The following is a 7,385-nucleotide window of genomic DNA, read 5'->3' as shown; positions in this document are numbered from 1 at the left end:
ATATTTTAATTTGACCGCACTCTTTGCTTGAATAAAGCTTTCTGTTGGATTCTACTCGGACTCGGGGCGAATTTACAGTTGCTCGGGCCAAACGAAAGAAAACTCAAAGCAATAGCACACACAACACGACTCTATGGTCTCTATAGTCTCTTCTTTGCGAAGGGGGGGAAATCGGAATATCTTTCACAGTCGTTTCTCGACCATGGCCAGCCGTGTGCGTCCGGTCAACTGAACGCTCCGCGTGTGTCTGATTGGGAGTTTGTGCGGCCGTCGCCGTGCAGCGGCCAAGATAACGGACCTTCGCCACTTTTGTGTGGAAAACTTTCACTTTAACTCAGCCGCAGAGCAGAGCAGGAAGAGAAAGAGCGAGCGAAATATCGCGAGAGACCGAGAGAGCGACGACGCGTACGTGAGAGTATTTCTATTAAGCGACGCTTAAATGGTAAACATTTCTAATTCGGCGTCTGCTGCTGTTGCTACCGATTCCTGTTTTCTTCGCTTGCTTTCTTTCTTTCTTTGCTCAGGCAGTCAGGCAGGCAGGCAGGCAGGTCTCTCTCTCTCGTCTGCACGCGTGCGCGTTTCGAACTCAACTGAAACGGTTTACAGCGCGGCCTTGCGGTTAAGAGCGCTCCGCTAACAGAGCGCTAACAGTGTCGCTCGCTGTTATCGCACCTCTGGAAGAAGCTTTCGCCTGACCGATGAGATGATATGTGATACGGCGACACTGGCAGCAGAGCAGGGTTATCGGCCCCCGACGCGAGCCTGTGCTAGAGCCGAGCCTGCCAATTAGCGCTTTGCGAAATAACCGGCAACGAGTTAACTGCTAATAACGGTGATCTGACCATGTGCCAACCTGCCAGGAGGTCCAACCTGTCGTTTGGCATTTCCTTGACCCAAATTTCACTCGTCTCGGCCTTTGTCAACACATGTACTTGTGCTGCATGCAACACAGCTGGAAAATCCATCGCTGCTCGTGGCTGGGCCTGGCTATGCCATGGCTAGGCCGGGGCACTATAATGGTCGGGCAAAAGGCTGGCACTTGGCTGGCCAAGCGTGGACACGGCTCCACCATCACGATCTTTTTTATTTTTTTTTTCTGTCTGTAGAATTTCACTTTCGTTATTGTTGTCGCTCTTGGCAGTTTTTTTTCGTCGTCGTTTTTGTTTTTAGTGTTTTTTCTGTACACTTTTCTGTACTTTTTTTTTTGGTTTTTTTTATGTTCAGTTTTTTGTTTATTTTCTTGTGGTCAAGCCCATTGAAATGGAAAACGTTTCCAACGAGTGCTACGATCGGGCATGCCGGGCACGTGGGCGTGGGTGGCGTGGCCAGAACCAGTTGGGGGGGTTGAATGCGATGGCTTTCTCATGGGGAGAAGAGAATGTCTTGTGGGCCATGATTAATTCAAATGCATATTACGACACTCTCTGGAACTCACGGACACACGAATGCCGTATATTATGAACGATTTTAAATGATTTTAGCATAATCAACGGTATGATATCTAAGACAAAGACCAGACGCTCCAAAGCGATGACGACCATCGTCCAACACTTTCACTCCACTCCACTCGGGGCAGACAAGACTCAGTCCCATTCGCAGTCGCCGTCGCAGTTGCCGTCGCAGTCCTAGCTCCATTTTCAGACAATAAAACTCGCAAAAGAAGGTGCCAAAACAAAGAATAACAAAGACCCGGGTCGAACTTTGAGCAAACGGCAAGAGCTGTGCAAACGATTCGCACAAACTGATGATATATTCACTAACATTCATTCTCCGCCAATATTTGTTTAAGATGCCGCCGCCAACAATCTGCTGGTTAGCTTTGGGAGGGGGGTTATATAACTAACCCCGAAAATTCAGAGTGTCTCTAACCATGCGAAAGAAAAATCCAATCAATAAAAACTTCTCCCTCGAATTGCTTTGGCACTAGATTTCAGTTTTGCATATCTTCCGATGATTAGCCATTAAAATATCCATCAGCAGGGGGGCGTGCGCTGAACCAATCGATGAAAACATCATTGATCGGCCATCGATCGACAAGTGTGAGAAATCGAATTCCCAAGAAACGATCGGGGGGCACCACTGAAAAGTGAAGGCACCAACTTGGGGGGTGGCCTAAGGGCCAAACCCAAAACGTCTGTCAACACGCCTACCGTATTGCCAATTTGCTGTTGGCCCACAGCTTATTAACTGCCATTAATTTGTTTTCAGCGGCGGCGATTGAAAGCGAAAGCCATCAAGTCTATAAAGGCGGCCTGTTGTGAGGTGCTCAATGGTCAATGAGTCTTCGGTCTTCGGTCTTCGGTCTTCAGGCTTCAGCCTTAGTCTCCGGTCTGTCTGTGATCGTTGGGCATCGTTGCTGGATTAAGACCTAATTAATCAAAATGAGGCGTCGACCCGAATTGATGATTTATTGTGCCGCAAAATTGAGCACATGACCCCTTGACAGGGCCCAATCATCGTTTGGGGCTGGATTGAAGGTACTTTCCTTTTATTTTGTTGGGCCTAAGAGCGGCGGATGTTGCACACTGATCGTTTGGTATTTCGGGATCTGTGACTAATTGAAAAGGCAATAATTTCACTTTTAGCAAGTCGCCGGCCCTGTTTGCCCACTAACAAACGACAAGACAAGACAGCAACGAAAAGAAATTTCAGCATAACAAATGAAAGTGAGTAGCGGCGAACAGCAGCAAGTACAAATGACACTCACACACTGGCAATTTCTGTGTGTTTTGGGGCAAAATGTATGACACGTTAACAGTCAGCAGGAGTAGCCTCCCCTTCCTCCATGCCACTGTGTGTGTTGTTTCCCCCCACCAAAAGCAGTCTAACAAAATCACGCATACGCCGCGGACAACTTGCGCTTTCAATTAACGCGTGTCAATGGCCGCCACAGAAGGTTCGGACGTCGTTGTCTCCTCCAGTCACCGCTCGCAGGCAAGCCCCCTCTGGAACACCTATGATTTAATTTGGGTTTCTTTTCGCACACTTTTAATTACGCAAATGTTATTCAATAAAGTCGCAGACAAGTCCGCGATTAGAGAAATGGGCGAAACTTTTTGGCACGCTGTTGTTTTGCGGATCAGCGGATCAGCAGACGTCTCTTAGCTATGACATTTGGCTTGGCTAGATCCTCTGTGACTTGATGTGCTAAATGTTCTAAGGAGAGGGATTTGATCTGCGTTTCAGCAAGGATTTTAATCACAAACCATACAACAAAGGGTTAACTTCGTCGGAATGAACACCAAAAGTACAGTCGAGTAATTTGCATAAAAAGATAATATAATTTCACTTTTACATAAATTTATATGCATAAAACTTGGCAAGTATTCTGGCGCAATACAAGAAACATGTGCAGAAATATTTCCCTTCATCTTGTGGCACATTCAGACACTCTCCAGCTGCATCCACACTGCAGGTCGAAGTGAAAGAGCATTCGTAGAGTGGCCATTAAAAAAATTATTCGCCCCTTTGGCATTTCATTTGGCGATGGCTTTGTTGGTGGTCGATGGTCGATGGCCAGCCAGCCTGTGCTTCAGGCTAATTGCACAATTATTTCATTTTGATGCCATTTTAATTTAATTCCATTTGCGCAACGACTTTCGTCTTCATTAGGTGGGCTTTTTTTCACCACTTTATTGTTTGTTTGGCCGCTCTCCAACAAAACTTTTGCACCTTTCACAGAATTTTGTTCATTGCGGTATTACCGCTTGACTTCCGTCATCGTTTATTATTTTTTTTTATTTTCTTTTATTTCTTTTTTTTTTTTAATATTTATTCATTTTTTTGTTGTATTTATTTGGCTGGTAATCAAAGTTTGATTGTGGTGCGTCCGTTTAATTGGCGAAAATTAAAAAGGGAAAACGGTCTTGCATCGAAAACACTTTGTGTAGGCGTCGCCCCGAGGCTAATGCAATTAATTAGAAAGCGAAACTAAAAAATTCATTTAGAAGCTGGAGGAAGCTGCGGAGAGACTCGCAGAAACAGGGGGGAAAATTCATAATTTTTTTTTGGCTTTGATAAATGTTGGCCTGGAAATTAAAATATGACTTCTCTTTTTTTTTTCAATCCACAAGCTTTGCCTTCCCTTTTTTTTTTTTTTGTTTATGGTGGGATTCGGTGCTTGCCAATGAAGTCCGAAAGGCCAAAGGCCGTAAATTGTTTAATCTTTGGAAAGGTACTGAGTTGATGGGTAAATGGACTGCGACTTGGGCAACCAAAGATGGAAAGGGAGAATGGAAGTGCTGGGCTTGCTGGGGCTTGTGGGTTCAAGTTAGGGCCAGCGGCTAGCTATGCACCCTGCCGGATCATCAACCAACTGAATCATCATTTTGACGCCCATATACTATAAGCATTCGACTGTTTTATAAAGATTAAGGAATGCCGGCATAGAGCAATTTGGGGACCGGTAGCCTGAAGTCTGAAGACGCTGGTTACATCCGAAAAACATTGAAGAGCCAAATAGATCTTTTTGTCTATCGATCGATCTATCAAGAGTTGAAGCAGACCCAAAACCAAAACCAAAACCAATAATTACCGGATGAGGAGTAATTTCCTAAGGGGTTACGTTTCAAATGGTCTCTCGCCCAGCCATCAAATTAATGATCAGCCCGAGAAGAGTTTTGTTTTGTTTTGTTTGTAGTGCGATTCCAATGGGCGATATCGAGAGAGGGAGAGAGAAAGAGGTGAGAGAGTGTTTGTTGTTGTTGTTGTGGTTGTTATTGTGTCTTCTGGGAGCCAAAAGTTTTCCTGTGCTACCAGAACGGTGGCATCCACTCACACCCCACCCACCTCCCTCCCACCCCTGATTACACAAAAGGAAAACACAGTGTCCAAAAGTACTTTTCAATTGTTTCCATAGATTTTTATTTGGAGAAAGATTTTTATGATCATTGTTGCCGTTGATCTTGGGGCACCGCACCGCACTTGGACTTTCGTTTTTTGTTTGCTTCTCAAGTGGCTGCGCTGCCTCGACCGCGACAGCGACTGCGACTGCGAGTGCGACTGTTCCTATAAATCTTTTGGCCAGAAAAATAAGAAATTTCCATTGTACTTATGGTACACGTTGGGAAAGTCTTAAAATCGTCATTGTGCATTCGGCACAGGTAGGTGGCTGGCTGGTAGTTGGTGGTCATCTTTTATGCCCCCATGCTGATCTCTGACTGACACCCGCCCCCTCATTCGCTGTGTGTGTGTGCGCGGCTTTTGATGATGCTTCAAGCGTTTTAATTGTGCAACGTTTCTATAGAAATTAAGTGCAAGACTCGCCTGGGAACTGGACATCCGTTACCACATCGCTTTCGTTTTCCATGGGAATGCTCTGGATTTGGCTGTGGCCCGCAACAGGGTGCCCAAATGTGCTGTGCCACATCAGTAACAAAATCGCATAATTTTGCCAATGTCCATTATGTCAGTCCGTCAAAATTTCACTTTGATTTTGATTTTGGGTAGGCGTCTTGCATAAAATAAAACACAATGCATTGAGCGGTGCCCATAAGCGTCATCAATTGCCAATTTGTTGACGAATTAATTTAAGTTGTCAAACTAAATGAAGCCTGCCCAAAAAGCAGATTAAATCTGCGCCACAACATTGCACTTTCTCTCGAGTTGGGCAGCTTTATGGCTTACAAGTGTATTAGATTCAGTTAGCTAATCGCTGCAGAGGATCATCGCCTGACAAATTCCCTTAATCCCCAATCTCGCAGGCCATTACGAGCACGAATCGCATGTGAAAGAAAGTTCATGCAACATATACTATTATCCATAAGCGACTAAGGACCGAGTGGTCGTGCCGCAGCCGTTGATAATCTGGACGCATGACGACCCCTTCGTGGTACGCGAGGCCGCTACAAATTATAATAAATATGCCTGCCTGCCGCAAGAGATGTCCAGTTGCGGCCCTGCCTCCTTCCCTCCACTCAGCATGCACTTGCAACGCACTGTGGCTCCCACAAGCCATTAACTATGACTGGGGGAGGGACAGCCGTTGGTCAGTTCACTTGGCTTGTCATATGCAAATGACCCACAACTATCAGCCATGCCAACCACCGACAGCGAAAGTTCCACGACAAGAGTCAGTAATTGCAGGGCACGATCAACGAAACACCAGATACCAGATACGAGCATTTCTACATACAATACGCGTACGTTTAATATTAGGGATCACGATCAGCAAACTGGCAAATATTATAATGGGTAGCTATTTATTTTTGGGTGTCTATAGAACAGAGAAGGGAATTACGCGCAGAGGGAAACATCTGCAAAAGCCATAAAGTATCTGGTATATTAACAGCCGAAACTATACAGTCCATATGACTGTCTGATTCATCTTGTTGCGTTCTGATCAGGAATCAATACAACATATTTTAACAGATTTCATAATTAAAATATTCCGAGGATTGGATTGCCATGCTGGATCTACAGGGTCGCTCGAAGAAACACCTTAAATTCTTATAAATAAAATCTCTGTCAAGTTGGATTTCGGTTGGTGATGTTTGGAGATTCAAAAAGTAGAGCAGTCACATCATATATGATCCAAACTAGTGAAATATTTGACCAACACGCAAGCAGCTACTGTGTGCAGAACCTTTACAAAAATATTCCATGCCTGCAATGAAAAACTGACCAATTTATGTACTTGTTAGAAAAATTGCGATACAATATTTTTCGTTTGCATTGACTTTTGCTTTGGTTTGCTTTGCTGATCGTTGGCTACACTACACTACATGTTTGGCATACCTAATCACTTTCGTCTGTTGAGTTTACATATGCAAAGCAAAATGTTGTACATTTTTCTATTTACTCTCTATCGTTGGCCAGCAAAGAAAGTTTTGTGTTTGGCGTCCGGGGCAGTGGCTGTGGCACCTGCCAAATAATGTGTGAATCGCCTCATGCATTCGGAATTCCAATGGCGGCTAAGTGTTTAACGAGGGGCTTCTACGCGGATGTGTCGCTAAAAGTGTTGGGTGGAATTTTCGATTGGATCAGCAAGAGGAGAACACAAAGGAGCAGGAGCTGTCAAAGCCCAACAAGATTAAAATTTAATAGGGTTTTTAACCATTTATTTTTTTCAGATTTGTTTTCTTTTCCCTTTGGATTGTTGCGGGTCTGATCGATGGGCGCCGATAAAGGTAGCTCTCGATATTAATTCTGTGAAGGAAATATAATTAGTTTATTGGAAAAAAAGATAATCCGTCGCTGGTAGAGCAGGAGCCAGGAAGGACAATGGTGTTCTGTGCGACCAGTTCTCCCAGCAGAACTGGGAAATATTAGAGCAATGGATGAAAGAATATCAAATGGAGGATACGGTCATCGAACAGATGTATAATGTGAAATACATTCCTAATAATATAAAACTAAAAATCAGTTCACTTTTTGTTTTAGTTGTA

This window comes from Drosophila obscura, unplaced genomic scaffold (assembly GCF_018151105.1).
Source record: "Drosophila obscura isolate BZ-5 IFL unplaced genomic scaffold, ASM1815110v1 contig_186, whole genome shotgun sequence".
Lineage (NCBI taxonomy): Eukaryota > Metazoa > Arthropoda > Insecta > Diptera > Drosophilidae > Drosophila > Drosophila obscura.
The sequence above is the reverse complement of the archived record's forward strand: the minus strand, read 5'-3'. Positions refer to the sequence as shown.